The sequence below is a fragment of the Acipenser ruthenus genome, chromosome 7, assembly GCF_902713425.1.
Source record: "Acipenser ruthenus chromosome 7, fAciRut3.2 maternal haplotype, whole genome shotgun sequence".
Classification (NCBI taxonomy): domain Eukaryota; kingdom Metazoa; phylum Chordata; class Actinopteri; order Acipenseriformes; family Acipenseridae; genus Acipenser; species Acipenser ruthenus.
Genome location: NC_081195.1, coordinates 26,920,690 through 26,938,414, shown reverse-complemented (window position 1 = coordinate 26,938,414; position 17,725 = coordinate 26,920,690). Strand labels below are relative to the sequence as shown.

General features: G+C 49.9%; 1 pseudogene; it reads left to right on the top strand.

The window, feature by feature from the left end:
• LOC117415448 (vasodilator-stimulated phosphoprotein-like) overlaps positions 1-15,836 on the top strand; it is a 42,100-nt pseudogene extending 26,264 nt beyond the window's left edge.
• Positions 15,837-17,725: the final 1,889 nt, after the last annotated feature.

Sequence of the window (17,725 nt, the reverse complement as noted above, 5' to 3'; positions counted from 1 at the left end):
GTTAACTGATATAATGAAAGGTTTGACCACTACGTGAAAGAATTTGAACTTGAAAAAAAATAAGTGTCTTCAACTTTGAAAGGAAGTGTAATTCTACAGTAGCGAATGACTCTTTCCAGAGATTGTCACTGTACAGTCAGCCCTGCCTAATCTCATCCCTGTCTGTCACCCTCTCTCTGCTTATTATCACGTTATATTTTTAAACTTATCGTTGACTCTCTTGATATTTTGAATCACACATCACGGGTCTGTAAGCTGATGCATTGTATTGTGATTGCTGGTTATTCGAGGTCCTAGAAGCCTCAGCAACTCCCCAAGTGTCTGGATCCATATGAACGACATTGTGATAACTTCAGCGTCGCTCATGTCAAAGACTGTGGTCCGCTCCCCTGTCCTCACGGTTTAGGATCACCCCCTTGTCCACACGCCTCTGTTCTGTGTTTCCCCTTGTTTTCATGCAATTCTAGGTGCAGCACCGCTCCGTGCTTCATTGGAGCGTGCTGCAGCAATGATCACGTGCTGCTTGACAATTTTTAAAGAAACATTTTTCTGGTAACATGTTTCCACATGTATGCTGGGCGTCATACGTTTTTTCTAGTATTTCCTCACCTAGTTAGCACAGTTGCAGAGGGGGCAGAAATTAGTTGTTTCTAAAGCAGCTTCCTCACTCTGGATTGCTTCTGTTGGGAGTGGTTAGAAAGAGACATTATTCTAGTGTGCTTGTGAGCACTGATCAGAGCAGAAACAGCAACAGAGAGTGAGAATAGAACACACAGCAGGTTATTAATCACTGGTCTCCATCTGCTGTCACACACACACAGGGCTCCCTCAGTACTGCACCCTGCCTGTCACACACACAGGGCTCCCTCAGTACTGCACCCTGCCTGTCACACACACACAGGGCTCCCTCAGTACTGCACCCTGCCTGTCACACACACACACAGGGCTCCCTCAGTACTGCACCCTGCCTGTCACACACACACACAGGGCTCCCTCAGTACTGCACCCTGCCTGTCACACGCACACACACAGGGCTCCCTCAGTACTGCACCCTGCCTGTCACACGCACACACACAGGGCTCCCTCAGTACTGCACCTTGCCTGTCACACACACACACACAGGGCTCCCTCAGTACTGCACCCTGCCTGTCACACACACACACAGGGCTCCCTCAGTACTGCACCCTGCCTGTCACACACACACACACAGGGCTCCCTCAGTACTGCACCTTGTCAATAGCTCACTAGTTTGATTAATTGATCATCGGGTGACAGTAAATTGTCAGTCCTATATTTTCCTGTGTAAAAGCCCTTTTGCTACTTCACTGAGTTTTCTCTCTTATTTCTTGCCTAATTAATCCCTGTTTATTCCACGATAGTCTGTCTCTGTCCTTTGTCTCTCTCTTTCTCTCCCCCCTCTGTGTCATTCTCCCCCTCCTCCTAGTTTCAGAACCAGTTCCTCCTCTGTCAACAAGTAAAGCATGAGCCGCTTCCTCCCAGACTCCCCCAGGTCCTAGTGCCTTCTGACACACACACTAAAATAGTTGTGTTGGTGTAATTGTTCATTCTCTCTCTCTCTCTCTCTCAGGTTGTAATAAACTGCCCGATCATCAAGGGGCTCAAGTACAATCAGGCCACTCCCAACTTCCACCAGTGGCGGGACGCGCGGCAGGTCTGGGGGCTCAACTTCAGCAACAAGGAGGAGGCGGTCGTGTTTGCAAACAGCATGAACCAGGCTCTGGAGACCCTGAGCGCGGGGGAGAGCGGTGAGACAGGGGGACGGGGGGGGCATGAACCAGGCTCTGGAGACCCTGAGCGCGGGGGAGAGCGGTGAGACAGGGGGACGGGGGGGGCATGAACCAGGCTCTGGAGATCCTGAGTGTGGGGGAGAGCGGTGAGACAGGGGGACGGGGGGGGGACATGAACCAGGCTCTGGAGACCCTGAGAGCGGTGAGACAGGGGGACTGGAGGGGGGAACATGAACCAGGCTCTGGAGACCCTGAGAGCGGTGAGACAGGGGGACAGGGGGCGGGGTACATGAACCAGGCTCTCGAGACCCTGAGTGTGAGGGAGAGTGTGAGGGGTAGGAGAGACACTATCAAACCCATCAGAACTGCATTTACTGAATCCTTTAACCGGGACAGGGCCGTGGCTGGAGATCTTGGGGTGTATTATAACACTCCTCCCCTCCCTTTCTCTACAGGAACGCTCCCCTCCCCCCGCATTCAGAATGGACCAACCCCAGAGGAGCTGGAGCAGCAGAGAAGGTACCAAGTCAGGGAGTCTGAGGGGAGAGGGGTGTTTGAATGGTCATACCGTGTCTCTTTTCTGTGTGGTTGAAACGTTTTGAATGCTTTGTCGTTGACACTCTGAGTGCCAGATCTGCACTCTCAGTGACTTTCAGTGCAGCAGCTGCTGGTAGCTTCCAGTGGGGACGTGTCTTGTAATGTGTGTGAAGCTGTCAGGAGTCCTGTTGCTATTTGAAAGCGGAGAGCCTCTATGCCAGCTGTGACAGAGCCACACCTCCAGTCTGTCCCGTGGAGTGCTCCTTCACTCCAGTCCCTGGGGGAGGTTGAGGAGCTCATTCCCAGCATTACATGTCTACATACCTATGTCCAGCTCACCTGGTCTCCAGTCATGTTAACAGAGAGAAGGCACAGGGTTTTGAGGTTGGAGAGCAGTGGTCATGGTCTGAACAGTGCTATCTGTGTGTGTGTGTGTGTTGATGTGTTGGCTGTGGTCTAGACAGTGCTGTGTGTGTGTGTGTGTGTGTGTGTGTTGTGTTCTAGACAGTGCTGTGTGTGTGTGTGTGTGTGTGTGTGTGTGTTGGCTGTGGTCTAGACAGTGCTGTGTGTGTGTGTTGATGTGTTGGCTGTGGTCTAGACAGTGCTATCTGTGTGTGTGTGTGTGTGTGTGTGTGTGTGTTGGCTGTGGTCTAGACAGTGCTGTCTCTGTGTGTGTGTGTGTGTGTTGGCTGTGGTCTAGACAGTGCTGTCTCTGTGTGTCCCTGTCCCGCTGTGCGTCATCACCTCAAAGCCCAGCTAATACCCCGTCCTCCGGCCCTTTGAGACCCACAGAGCCCAGATCAGTGCAAGCTTAGCTCTAATCTGATTGCTGCTGAGCCAAAGTGGGAGTGGCAAGGGGTGTGATTGTCTGTGCTGGCTCTAATCTGATTTGCTGCCTAGCCAGAGTGGGTGTTTCAGAGGGAGGGGTCAATGTTTCTCAACCAGAGGGGTGTGAACGGCAAGTCTGGACAGACAGGAGCTCCCTGAAGGATCAACACACTGCTATCTGTGTCTCTCTCCTCTCTACACTCTGTCGTCTTCTCTCTCCTTTCTATCTCCTCTGCCCCTTCTCTCTACTCTCTGTCTCTCCCGTCTCCTCCTCTCCCCCTCTCCCTCTCTTTCTCTCTGATGTGTGGCTTCGTCTTGTCTGGGATTCCTCTTCCTCAGAGTGCAGAGACTCCCCAGCATGTCCAGTAAGTGCTTCCTCTCCAGACTGGATGAACTGTGGCTTCAGTGCTCGCTCCGAAGACAGTCACACTAACGCTGTTGAATAGAGAAGGACCAAAAAATACCAAGACAAGCTGCAGGAGGGCTGAAGCGGCACTCGGCAGAACCGTAGAGTCTCCTTGGGCACTGTGATACACTGGGGCTGTGAAAATGAGTGTGGCATTTCAAATTGAACACAGCGTTGGCGACAGACACACTTAATAAGGTCTGCTTTTCCTTTTGAGTGTGTCTGAGGGTTTAAATGGGCAGTGACACTGAAGGGTTAAACATTTGATCTTCAGGTTCTGAGCTGGAGAATGTGATTGTCTTTCGGTCCAGTCTTTTCAATCTTCAATACAAACAGCAGCAGTGTGGCTGTGCTGCAGGGATCTGTCTAAGGAAGGAAAGGCACTGTACGAGTCATATATAAGTCCTTTGTTTGTCAGCTGGTAGACAGTAGTGCTGTATGGTGTAATACCCCTGTTCTTCGCAGTGTGTGTGTTACTCTGTGTGTCTCTGTTTACATTTGTTTGTCCCCTTTCATCAAGACCCCCTTCTTCTCTTTATTTAGTAACTCATCTCTTTGTCCCCTTCTCTTTATTTAGTAACTCGTCTCTTTCTCTTCTCAGGCAGCAGTTGTTGGAGCAGCAGCAGCGTCAGGAGCAGCTTGAGCGAGAGCAGAGAGAGCAGCTGGAGAGAGAGAGGAGGAGCTCCAGTGCAGGTGAGAGGAGACAGAGGGAGAGGAGGGGTTCCAGAGCAGAGGAGAGAGGAGACAGAGGGAGAGGGGGGGCTCCAGAGCAGAGGAGAGAGGAGACAGAGGGAGAGGAGGCACTCCAGAGCAGAGGAGAGAGGAGACAGAGGGAGAGGAGGGGCTCCAGTGCAGGTGAGAGGGAGAGGAGGGGCTCCAGAGCAGGTGAGAGGTAGAGGAGGGGCTCCAGAGCAGGTGAGAGGGAGAGGAGGGGCTCCAGAGCAGGTGAGAGGGAGAGGAGGGGCTCCAGAGCAGGTGAGAGGGAGAGGAGGGGCTCCAGAGCAGGTGAGAGGGAGGGGAGGGAGAGGGAGAGGAGGGGCTCCAGTGCAGGTGGGAGGGAGAGGAGGGGCTCCAGAGCAGGTGAGAGGGAGAGGAGGGGCTCCAGTGCAGGTGGGAGGGAGGGAGAGGGAGAGGAGGGGCTCCAGTGCAGGTGAGAGGGATAGGAGGGGCTCCAGAGCAGGTGAGAGGGAGAGGAGGGGCTCCAGAGCAGGTGAGAGGGAGAGGGGGCTCCAGTGCAGGTGGGAGGGAGGGAGAGGGAGAGGAGGGGCTCCAGTGCAGGTGAGAGGGAGGGGAGGGAGAGGGAGAGGAGGGGCTCCAGTGCAGGTGAGAGGGAGGGGAGGGAGAGGGAGAGGAGGGGCTCCAGTGCAGGTGAGAGGGAGAGGAGGGGCTCCAGAGCAGGTGAGAGGGAGAGGGGGCTCCAGTGCAGGTGAGAACAAGAGGAGGGGCTCCAGAGTAGAGGAGAGCGGCTGGGGAGGAGGGGCTCCAGAGCAGAGAGAGCGGCTGGAGAGGGAGAAGACGGGCACCAGTGCAGGTTAGAGGAGAGAGGGAGGGTCTCCAGTGTGTGTGTGAGAGAGTCGGGACAGGGGTGCGAGTCTCGTACACTGGAGCATGCGGGAGGGCCCTGATTATTGAACTTTGACCTTTTTACAATGTTTGCAGTCACACTTCAGACATTTCTCCATATATCTGGGGAAGCGCCTGTCCAGTTATCATGAAACTTGCTTCTAGCATTATTTAATCGAAGTTATTGAGATCATCAGATTCCAGTGATATAGGGAGGGGTCTGCTTGTCCGTACATCCGTCTGTCTGTCTGTCAGACTTCCGTTTTTGCAGTTCTAGCTTCCTGCCGTAGACATGCGAAGCCCAGGCTAGTTCAGCCAAAGAGTCTTGTGCAGGTGATGTGTTTCCAGCTTTACAACAGAGGGTTTGATCAGTTGTTCACTGGATATTCCCAGTGTAACTCTGCGCAGCAAATCAAAGTGCTCGGTTTCAGATTCCGATTCTAAACTAAGAAATATATAAGAAATGATGGTTTTAAAAAAGCAAATCTGAGAGATGGTGAAAGCGTTGAGTTTGTAAATGTAGGACAACGCGATCGGTGTGTCACAGCAGCACTGCTCTGAGCTCCTGAGAGCACTGCTGTTAATTAGAACTCTTTTAATCATTGCAGTGTTAATTAGCGAGGCCTCATCTCTCCCATGACTCCTGCTTTGTGTAACTGGGTTTGATTGGGCCTCTCCGAAGCCCATTCCAGCGCAGCCTGAACCACATCCCTAATCACTACCCTGAACCGATGAGCCCCCTGCCCAAGTCAGAATATCACACCTGTGAAACCTGCACTGGGCTGCAAACTACACTATACTCTCCAGACTGGGTGCAGATAGATGCTCCAGGCTATCCCCTATGCTGTACTGTGCTATGCTGTACTGTGCTATGCTGTACTGCAGGTTGATGGCACAGCTCCAGGGTTTCAGACAGGATCTCCAGGTCAGGTCTATTAGTGTCTCTCTTATCCAGTTTACTGTCAGCGGGTGACGGGAGCGGCGACTCTGAGGGGTATATAGTGATGAGGAGAGAGGAGGGGTGCACAGAGAGAGGAGAGGAGAGGGGGGTGTATCAATTCACTGCCACTAGATGAATCAGAGGAGGGTGTATCGATTCACTACGATTAGATGAATCAGAGGGGGGTGTATCGATTCACTACGATTAGATGAATCAGAGGAGGGTGTATCGATTCACTACGATTAGATGAATCAGAGGGGGGTGTATCGATTCACTACGATTAGATGAATCAGAGGGGGGTGTATCGATTCACTACGATTAGATGAATCAGAGGGGGGTGTATCGATTCACTACGATTAGATGAATCAGAGGGGGGTGTATCGATTCACTACGATTAGATGAATCAGAGGAGGGTGTATCGATTCACTACGATTAGATGAATCAGAGGAGGGTGTATCGATTCACTACGATTAGATGAATCAGAGGAGGGTGTATCGATTCACTACGATTAGATGAATCAGAGGAGGGTGTATCGATTCACTACGATTAGATGAATCAGAGGAGGGTGTATCGATTCACTACGATTAGATGAATCAGAGGAGGGTGTATCGATTCACTGCCAGTAGATGAATCAGGGTGCTTTCTTTACATGATATATCATATTGTAATGGAGGTGTGACACAAGAGCAGAGCACAGCTCCCTGCAGTTCAGAGTGGTTCCCGAGTGAAGCGTGTTTTATAGTTGCTGTGAATTCATACCCTCCCTGTCTCATTCCGTCATTAAGCAGGGATGGCAGTGAGACTCCTGTTGCTCAGGTGTGTCTTATTTCCGTTACTGAATAAATGATCGTTTAATCTTCCTGTGCATCATCCAAGTCCCATCAGGACCGTCTCCTGCGCCGGGATGCGTCTCGTATCCGCGCCTGCAGATTGCTTTAATCTGCCACCGAAATGAAGCACAGCGCAGGAGGGGCAGCCTTGTTCAGCTTTGCATTCGGCTTTTATCTATTAAACGACCCCCTTTGAGAAGCATTGCAGACATCATAAACAGGTAAGGGGACAGGAGAAAGAGGGGATGCTGTATTGAAAGAAAGAGGGGGATCAGCATTGGCTTGATGCGCAGCGATGCTTCAGAAAAACAGCTAGACAGTGCTGCAGGAGTCACATGACACATCACATGTCTCTGATTTTCAGGAGACTGGTCCTAATAGTGACTAGCCAGTGTAACAGAGTGACCATGTCTAACATTCTCTCTCCCTCTCTCTCTCTCTCAGCTGTTCCTGCAGCCCCCCCTCCTGCCCCAGGTGGCCCTCCCCCTCCTCCAGGACCTCCCCCTCCCCCGGGGCCCCCCTCCCCCTCCTGGACCCCCCCCAGCCTCAGGAGGCCCGCCTCCACCTCCGGCCCCTCCCCTCCCCTCTGGAGGAGCCCCGCCTCCTTCGTCCGGGGGAGGAGCCACCGGCCTGGCCGCCGCCCTCGCAGGAGCCAAGCTGCGCAAAATGGCCAAGGTAGGAGGAGCTAGAGCCAGGACAGCGAGAGACAGGGGGGAGCCTGTAGAGCGAGAGACGGTGGGGAGCCTGTAGAGCGAGAGACGGGGGGGAGCCTGTAGAGCGAGAGACGGGGGGGGAGCCTGTAGAGCGAGAGACGGGGGGGAGCCTGTAGAGCGAGAGACGGGGGGGAGCCTGTAGAGCGAGAGACGGGGGGGGGAGCCTGTAGAGCGAGAGACGGGGGGGGAGCCTGTAGAGCGAGAGACGGGGGGGAGCCTGTAGAGTGAGAGACGGGGGGGAGCCTGTAGAGCGAGAGACGGGGGGGGGGGAGCCTGTAGAGCGAGAGACACGGGGGAGCATGTAGAGCGAGAGACGGGGGGGGGGAGCCTGTAGAGCGAGAGACACGGGGGAGCCTGTAGAGCGAGAGACGGGGGGGAGCCTGTAGAGCTAGAGACGGGGGGAGCCTGTAGAGCGAGAGACGGGGGGAGCCTGTAGAGCGAGAGACGGGGGGGGGGGAGCCTGTAGAGCGAGAGACGGGGGGGGGAGCCTGTAGAGCGAGAGACGGGGGGGGAGCCTGTAGAGCGAGAGACGGGGGGGGGGGGGGAGCCTGTAGAGCGAGAGACGGGGGGGGGAGCCTGTAGAGCGAAAGACGGGGGGGGGGGGGAGCCTGTAGAGCGAGAGACGGGGGGGGGGGGAGCCTGTAGAGCGAGAGACGGTGGGGGGGAGCCTGTAGAGCGAGAGACGGGGGGGGAGCCTGTAGAGCGAGAGACTGGGGGGAGCCTGTAGAGCGAGAGACGGGGGAGCCTGTAGAGCGAGAGACAGAGGGGGAGCCTGTAGAGCGAGAGACGGAGGGGGAGCCTGTAGACATGTATTATGCATTTTTCACTATTTTATGGATTTTTTTTTTTTTTTTTTCCTGTATATCATGTATTATGCATTTCTCTGTATTTAAAGTATTATGGATTTTCTTGTTGTCACTGCATCTTGTAAAGTGTTTTATGATGGTGGTCCACTATGAAAGGCGCTATATAAAATAAAGATTGATTGATTGACCCCCGTCTCCCCCCCCCAGGAGGAAAGCCCCGCCTCCAAGGCTGAAGGCAGTCGCAGCGCCACTCTGCCAGCAGGAGGCAGCAGTGGGGGAGGAGGCGGTGGGGGGCTGATGGGTGAGATGAGCGCCATCTTGGCCAGGAGGTAATGCAGACATTACCACAGCGTGCGGTCAGATACAGCCTTCACACTACACGGCTGTGTTCTAGGATTCTCTGTCAAAGCTCATTGTAGCATGCAGGGCGCGCATAGTGTTCAGGCAGCCTTTAAGCTATATTAATATTTTACTCGAACAAAATAGTGTCACTATAATTGTTCATTACGATTGTCAGAGGCATTGTCCGCCACTGAAAATGAAACAATGTAACCTGCTTTGTTTGTGTAGCCTGTATTAAACACCTAAAGCTGTGCTTGTTTTTAAATGAAGTTATTCTGAGCCCTGTAGCACATGTTCAGTGTAGAGTGGGGTTAGGCTGCCACCTTGTGGTGCAAACCTGTAATAACAGGAATGAGCTGTGGAATGTGAGAAGCATACTGGAGATTCCTGCTGTTCTGACGGTCGGTCGGTCTGTCTGTCTGTCTGTCTGTCAGGAGGAAAGCCACTGACAAAGGAGAGAAGGTGGTTCCCAAAAAAGAGGAGGAATCGGCAAACGTGAGTGCCACAGAAATACTGTACACGGCCACACCATTCACCACAGCATTCACAGTACCATTCACCACACCTTATCTTATCACACCACTGAGAGACTCCAAATCGAAACGCTTGTCATTGAATTTTTGATTCTTTCAGTAAACAGTTCCACTATACCACAGGATACAATACAATACAACACCTTACCATCCCAAACAATGCAATACAATGCATTACCACCGTGCTATACAGTACAGTACCCTGCCATGTAATCCCATGCTTCATGCCATACCATGTGTTGCTGTAAAATATGCATTCAGTACCGTACAGACTGGAGTGCTGTGTTCTGAGCTGGCTCTTCAGAGTGACCGTGCTTCTCTCCTCTTCTCTCCTCTTTTCCAGGACGATTCGGATTCTCCCACTTCTAAACCCCTCAGTAGCTCAGGTAAGGGGAGAGGGGAAAGAGGGAGGAGGAGGAGGTAGGGATGGATAGAGGGAGGGAGGAGGCATTGTTGAGAAACGCTAACACCGGAGTGAAAGATGGAAACGAAGACTGAACTTCATTGAAATGCCAAGAGGGAGACGCGGCCATAGTATTGAACTAAACTTTATACACACATCTTCCATTTGAGGTGTTCTTTGTAATAAAGTTTATCGTTGATTTATCTAGATACATTGTACACTGATAGCGACTGATGTGTGTGTCTCTCTCTCTCTCTCTCTCTCTCTCTCTCTCTCTCTCTCTCTCGCTCTCTCTCTCTCTCAGATTCAATAAGAAGACCCTGGGAGAAAGCAGCGACAATGCCCAGGTAACGCCCAGGAAAAGTTTCACAGAATCGGAACTTGCGATGTAATTTTTTTCAGTCTCTCTCTCTCTCTCTCTCCACTCTGTGTGTGTCTGCACATGTTCTGTTTATTTTCATAGTAAATCATGTATCAGAAATCAACCAATCACAGTGAAGTATTTGCCAGTATTCCAGCACTGCTTCTCCTGTGTACAGATGTCATCTCGTGCACCAAACACCACGCCTGATTCCACTGTTCAAAACTCAAAACAAAGCAACAAACGCACTTGTAAGAAAATAATACTGAAACAGAAAAGCAAGAAGTCAAACGGCTACAATCTGAACAAGGTAAAAGACGTTTAACCCTTTAACGTTAGTTTCTCGGGCGGCACTTATTTTGAATAAATATTCACACCACGACAGCACCTGTAGGCCGACATGCATCTGGACTGAACCATTTCATGACCGGGGGGTGGGGCGGGGGAGTTTAAAGTTATGTAATGACCCAGTAAGGCAGCTTGTACGGGTCTGTCACTCCACCCCTGCTGATTTTCATGAACCATTCCAGCTGCAACTTCCAAACTGCAGCGTTGGAGAAACAGGCCAAATCTACCGGCGCCTTCATGTTCACCTCTGACCCAAGGTGGCTGTCATATTGGGGTCATGTGAGGATTCAAGATGCTCATACTCTTCAAAGCACAGGAGAAATGAACCCTTTCTCTCTCCAGTTTGGTCTGATTGAGATGAACTTGGTACAGGCATTCTTTTAACACGGGTTATTGAATATATGAGAATCTGGGGGGGGGTATTCTTTAGTTTTCCAGAGTGTCTTGGTCACAGTGTTTTACTGGCGTGTTTTGTCTCGTGATGCTGATAGTATCTTTTTCATTTTGTATTCGCTGTATTGGCAGTGAGTGTGTATCAAACTGTGTGATACACAGCCAGAAGTGTAGAGTACAAATCCAAGGAGTTTCTGATGAGGTTGTGTACTGCTCTGGTGAGACCACTGTGTCCATTTCTGCTCACCACAGCAGCAAAAGGACATGGTGGCTGAAAGAACTGAATTGATCTGCAACAAAGAAGAATCAGGGGGACATGATGGAAGTCTTTAAAGTCTTAAAAGGAGCTGACATAGTTAACCTTAACCAGTACTTTAAGTGCAGTAAGACACAAGTGGAAATGAAGTGGAGATTGACTTGGACAGAGAGAAGGAGACACTTCTTCACACAGAGTGGTGAGGGGATGGAATGGGCTGCATAGTCATGTTGTTGAAGGAGACACTTCACACAGGGAGTGGTGAGGGGATCGAATGGGCTGCCTAGTCATGTTGTTGAAGGAGACACTTCTTCACACAGAGAGTGGTGAGGGGATGGAATGGGCTGCCTAGTCATGTTGTTGAAGGAGACACTTCTTCACACAGAGAGTGGTGAGGGGATGGAATGGGCTGCCTAGTCATGTTGTTGAAGGAGACACTTCTTCACACAGAGAGTGGTGAGGGGATGGTATGGGCTGCCTAGTCATGTTTTCAGTTCAATTAGCTACTAGGAACCGGATGAGCACTGGTGGGCTGAATGGCCTCCAGTTCTTCTGATACTCTGTGGAGCTCTGTCTGTTTCATTCTGACAAGTCTGAGGTCCTACTGTAGTCTGTCCTCTCCTCTCCTATCCTCGTGTGTGTGGTCTGTCTTTATCTCTCTCTCCTCGGTGGGTGGGTGTGTAGTCTGTATGTCTGTCTCCTTGGTGAGTGTGTAGTCTCTCTCTCTTTCTCTCTCTCTCTCGTGTGTGTAGTGTCTCTCTCTCTCTCTCTCTCTCTCTCTCTCTCTCTCTCAGTGTGTGTATGTAGTCTGGCTCTCTCTCACTCCTCAGTATGTTTGTTCTCCCTCAGGAATAACTCTGTGCCGAAGAGCCTGGACTCCCTGAGCTCCCCCCAGTCTGCCTTCCCCCTGTCCAGGTAGTCTGAACCCCCCGCTCCCTGCCGTCCTGCGGCAAAGCCAAGATCATCCAGCTGGCCGCTGGGTGTCTGTGTCTGTCTCTGTGCTGCTACGGGTGTGTGGGTCACTGTGGTGCTCTATTCGTTTTCCATGGACTTGTTGCTATGGGTTGCTAGGGCGGTCATGGCATTGTTGCTGCTATGGGTATTTCGTTGCTATGGGTGTCATGGTTGCTGTGTTGCTGTTGCTAGGGTGTTGGGGTAATCCTGTTGCTTTTTAAGGAGTTGAGGTAACCATAGTGCTGTTGCTAGGGTGTTGGTGTTACTATGTCGCTGCTGCCATAGCGCTGTTGCTAGAGTGTCAGTGTCACTGTGCACAAGGTTCAGAGAAAGGAGATGCTGTGTGGGAGACATTGTGGATCAACAGCCAGTAAGACCCTCCCTCATATCCCCCACTCTGTCATTCCCTCCCTCCCTCCCTCCCTCACACCTCCACACTGATCCTGAGTGGCTCCCCGCAGTGTCCTGCCCTCTCCTCTCTTACTCTGAGCTGTGCAGGGCTGCTGCTGTGGCTCCATGAGGCTGTTACTGGAATGAAATCTAACCATCCTCCTCCTCTCTATCCCTCTCTCCCCTTCTCTGTCTGTCACTGCCTCACCCCTCTCTCTCCCTCCTCTCTCTTTCTTTCTTTTTCTCCCCAGAGCGAAGTCAGTGACCACCAGCAGTAACAGCACAGAGGGGCCAAGTCCTGATGATTCGGATCTGGACAGAATGAAGCAGGTACAGTGCAGGGCACAGTGTATCTCACAGGTACATCACAGTGTATCTCACAGGTAGAGCGCAAGGCACAGTGTATCTCACAGGTACATCACAGTGTATCTCACAGGTAGAGCACAGTGCATCTCACAGGTACAGCGCAGGGCACAGTGTATCTCACAGGTACAGCGCAAGGCACAGTGTATCTCACAGGTACAGCGCAGGGCACAGTGCATCTCACAGCTACAGCGCAGGGCAGAGGGTATCTCGCAGGTACAGCACAGTGCATCTCACAGGTACAGCGCAGGGCACAGTGTATCTCACAGGTACAGAGGCATAGGGTATCTCACAGGTACAGCACAGGGCAGAGTATCTCACAGGTACAGCGCAGGGCAGAGGGTATCTCACAGGTACAGCACAGTGTATCTCACAGGGTACAGCGCAGGGCACAGTGTATCTCACAGGTACAGCGCAGGGCACAGTGTATCTCACAGGTACAGCGCAGGGCACACACACACACACCTAGAGAACTACTTAGCAACTCTCAAACTTGGTGTGGAGATTCCTGACAGTGAGAATCTGGGGGTGTTCAGAGGAGCCTGGCTGTACCCACCTGTATCACACATTGTGCATGTATGTAGAGAACCCGCTTATTAACTGTGATGAAACTTGATAGGGACATTCTGTACATTCTCAAGAAACAAGATGTAAAGCACAGGCTGATAGAGGACTTTTAAACGTTAAGGTGATCAAAAAAAAAATATATATATTGCACACATGCCACTATGTGAAGACAAGCTGCCTTCAGCTGTAAAACACCAACAGCAGCATGGTGTAGCTGCCCTGTGATAACACCGGCATGTGTCTGTCTGTCTGTGCAGGAGATCCTGGAGGAAGTGAGGAAAGAACTGCAGAAAGTGAAAGACGAGATTATTGAAGGTACAGCTCTCTCTCTCTCTCTCTCTCTCTCTCTCTCTCTCTCTCTCTCTCTCTCTCTCTCTCTCTCTCTCTCTCCTCTCTCTCTCTCTCTCTCTCTCTCTCTCTCTCTCTCTCTCTCTCTCTCTCTCTCTCTCTCTCTCTCTCTCTCTCTCTCTCTCTCTCACTCACTCTCACTTTTTCAGTGTACAGAAATATATGTAACATCATAATAGTGCAAGTCTCTCTGTGTCCTGCAGCATTCATTGAGGAGCTGAAGAAGAGGGGCTCCTCCTAAGAGAGAGAGACGCCAAACTGAAGACCCACACCACAGGACGAGCGACCACTGAGAGTGACAGCAGCAGAGAGATTCACTCTCGCACTCTCTCTCTCTACCAAGAGCCTTCCTCAGCCAGACACGCTTGAAAAATGAAACAAATCAAATTGTACAATCTGTAACCTGCTTTAAACTGGAGCTCAGAGCCACTGTCAGACAAACTCTCACACACACCCCTGCTGTCTCCTGGGTGTGCCAGCGGGTAGATCGATTCATCAGAAAACAGTAAGAAACTTCAGGGACCAAGAAGCTGGCTCTCACTTGGCATTCCACATATGAAAGTTGGTTCAGGAGGCTTTGGAAACGGTTTTACTAGTATTTTTTTTGTATTGTTGTTTTTTTTATCTAATTTAGCAGAAGCTGGTTTTTAATAAAAGCTTTCTTTTCAAATGAGAACGGACGGGGCTGAAGCATTCCTCTGACTGCCTTTCTCCTGTCTCTCCTGAGTGCTGACCAAGGCTTCCAGGTCCCTCTGATTAGCACAGCAACGCTATCACTGCTGCCCTGTTTGCTTGTATTTTGTGTCTGTGCAAATGTTTCAGAGACAATGGTAGAGATAGGAAGTAGGATGCAGCAGTAGTGTTGTTTGAAAGATTTGCAAAGACTTCTGATCCCCTGTCTCCTCACCTCAGGATTAAACCAGTAGACAGGGCTTTGGATTATACTAGGGACTGGCCAGAAAATTAGAAACACCTGCCATACCACTGTCAACGGTGCAGGCAGCAAGTCGGCAACCTTGGAATCAAAGGGAAATCATAACACTTTAAAAGGGTTTCTTTTGTTTTAGCCTTTCCTGATTTAATAGAAGCCTTTGCTTCCTTCAGGAGTGAAGCTCTGTGGGTTGGGAATATGTAAAGCTGGTTCAAAATCTAAACATATTTGCTCATTTCGAATTAGCTGGAAAACAAAATGCTGCATTACTGAATTAAACACTTCAGACTCTCTCTTGCGTGATGTGCATGCAGAGATTCGTTTGTGAATTCTGTTACATGAACGCGGGCATTTCTGCAACCAAATACATTGCAAGCAGAGTCAAATATTGTTCTCAGCACAGGGAGAAAGTTCTCCTGAGTCGCTCACACAGAGAGATAGCATACGGACTGAAGAGTGTGTGCTGCACATGGCAGGAGGTTTTCTTTGTATATCTGAACCCAGGCACACCCACAGAGTGATGTCAGACAAGACAGACCAATCGCAAACTGCGCAGCTGAGAGGAGGCAGGATGCAGTCTCTAGCGCCACAGTGTGGAGGGAGGGGGATGAGGTGCCTGGAAGTCAAAGGGAAAATATTGTTTTAACTGCTAAATTTTTATTTCAGTTATTCATATGAGAGGATAGCGAGTTAGTCTGTCTGTCTGCACAACCTAGCCCCCAGCTTGGAACAGAGAGAGGTGAAAGGCAGGAATGCGAAGCCAGTGAATCAGTCTGTTGAGCTTCTCTACGTTCTGTCCTAAAAGCAAGCAACGCCGGTCCTCCTGTCTCCTGTCCAGCTTGAGTTATACCTGCACCAAACACCACACTGCTGTACACAGGGGCGTGGGGGCTGCTGACAGTGGTTCTGAGAGTCCAGTCTCTTTGTTTTGTATTTTAATATATAAAGAAAAAAAAAAACATTTTGGCTGTTGGCCACTTTTCTGCTACTGCCTTTGAAGAATGAAATATGATATAAATATGTTTTTCGTTTTTGGGGGAAGAATACTAAACGATCAACTGTGTGATTTTCTATTTTATTTGAGATTACGGTGAATGGTATTGGGGGGAATGTTTTATTTTTTAATGAGAATTTAGTTTTTGGTTTATTTTTTCTATTAGAGTAGAGATTTAGCGTTTTTACACTGAAATATGTTTATCAGAGTGAAGAAAGCACCCAGATACACTGGAATTCATCGATGCATTTGTAGCCAAATACAGCTGCTTCCTGTACTCAACACAGCCGGGCTCAACTTTATTATGAATTGTTACTATTGGTTTATTTAGCAGGTGCCTTTATCCAAGGCGACTTAGAGAGACTAGGGTGTGTGAACTATGCATCAGCTGCAGAGTCACTTACAACTACGTCTCACCCGAAAGACGGAGCACAAGGAGGTTAAGTGACTTGCTCAGGGTCACACTGTGAGTGAGTCAGGATTTGAACGAGGGATCTCCTGGTTACAAGCCCTTTTCTTAAACAACTGGACCAAACCGCCTCCAAAAGGGTTTCAAAGACACTGATCAGCACTAATCTTCTGTTATAAAAGTTCACCGCCCAGCTTTTCCCATGGTTATTATTCAGTTCCCATAGTATAACCTGATTTCCCATGCTTTGCAGTGCTTTCCTATGCTTACAGCAGGTAAGCAATGTAAAGCACACAGAGGTTTGGTAAAACTAACCATGGTACCTGCATAGCATAATTGTGGGAAAACTGCTATGGTGAACTTTTTGTATGGGTTTAATCAAGGGAACACTTCAATCCCTCACTCCAGTGTGAGTGTCATTGCACTTCGACAGAAACCATGCAGCATTTACTGCCAGACCAGTTTGTTTCCATTCCCCCATCTAGTTTCAGTTACAGGTGCACAGACAGCTGTCTCCCAGCATGGGGAGTATGACAGGAGTGCCGTATTGCAGTCCAGTGTGCTCCATCTCCACAGTGCACTTCACTCAATAATTGCCACCAGGATGGCTTTAACCCTTTGACTGCCAGGCAGAGCAACAATGGCTCTCTTACAGGGTTCTAGTAAAATCTTTATTGGAGTGTTCTGCAAACACACAACATGAAACTCTTCCTGTAGTTTATGAGAAAACACTGCAGTGATCTAACCTAGATTCAGACAGGAGATCTGTCAATCCCTGATCTCTTACACACATAACGAATGGCAAAGTAGAAAGATGATTTCGGATGTGAGTTTTCTGTATTTCTCTGAGTGATATTGAGAGTTTTAGGTGTTCCAGAGTAGAGCTGCACAAACCCATTATTCTATTAGTCAGATTAAGCTCTCCACAGGTGAGGGTCACTGGTGTCGATCGGGCTAATTTACCATTACAAGTGAAGAAACAGCTGCTTGGGTTTGTGTGGATCGCTGTTCTCCACAGTCTAAGAGAAGCAGCGATCATCACAAACTCAAGCAGCTGTTTCTACACCTGTTTCATTTAGAATGGAAAATTAGCCCGATCAATACCAGCGACCCTCACCTGTGGATAATCCAGTACTTGCTTCGTGCAGCACTAAGACCGAGGCCGTGTGCACTGTGAAGAGATCCCAGGGTTGTTCTGGAGGTGGTGCGCTAACGAAGTCTTCATGTTTCACAATTTATTCAGGATCTCTCATAGTCGCATCAGGAGAGAGAGGAGGTCCAGTCAAAGACACTGGAAAGGTTCAGTGAATAATATGATCTGTTAATGGGTAGAGGCGGAATAAAATCACAATGCACAGTGTCTGTACTTCAGTACTGTACTGTGGTACTAAATCAGAGCCTACATGCTGTACAATGCAAACTACATGCTGTACAATGCAAACTGCATGCTGTACAATGCTAACTGCATGCTGTACAATGCAAACTGCAAGCTGTACAATGCTAACTGCATGCTGTACAATGCAAACTGCAAGCTGTACAATGCAAACTGCATGCTGTACAATGCAAACTGCATGCTGTACAATGCAAACTGCATGCTTTGCTTTTAATGATTCCTCTGGGTTTGGAAGAGAAAGCGTTGTGTGTGTTTTTAACTGCAGGTCATCGCTGCTGAAAGCTAGTCTCTCACGGATGCCCTGCCCAGTCACTTTATTAGGACCTGTCTGTCTGTCTGGTTGGATATAGCACCACCCTGGTGTGAGGC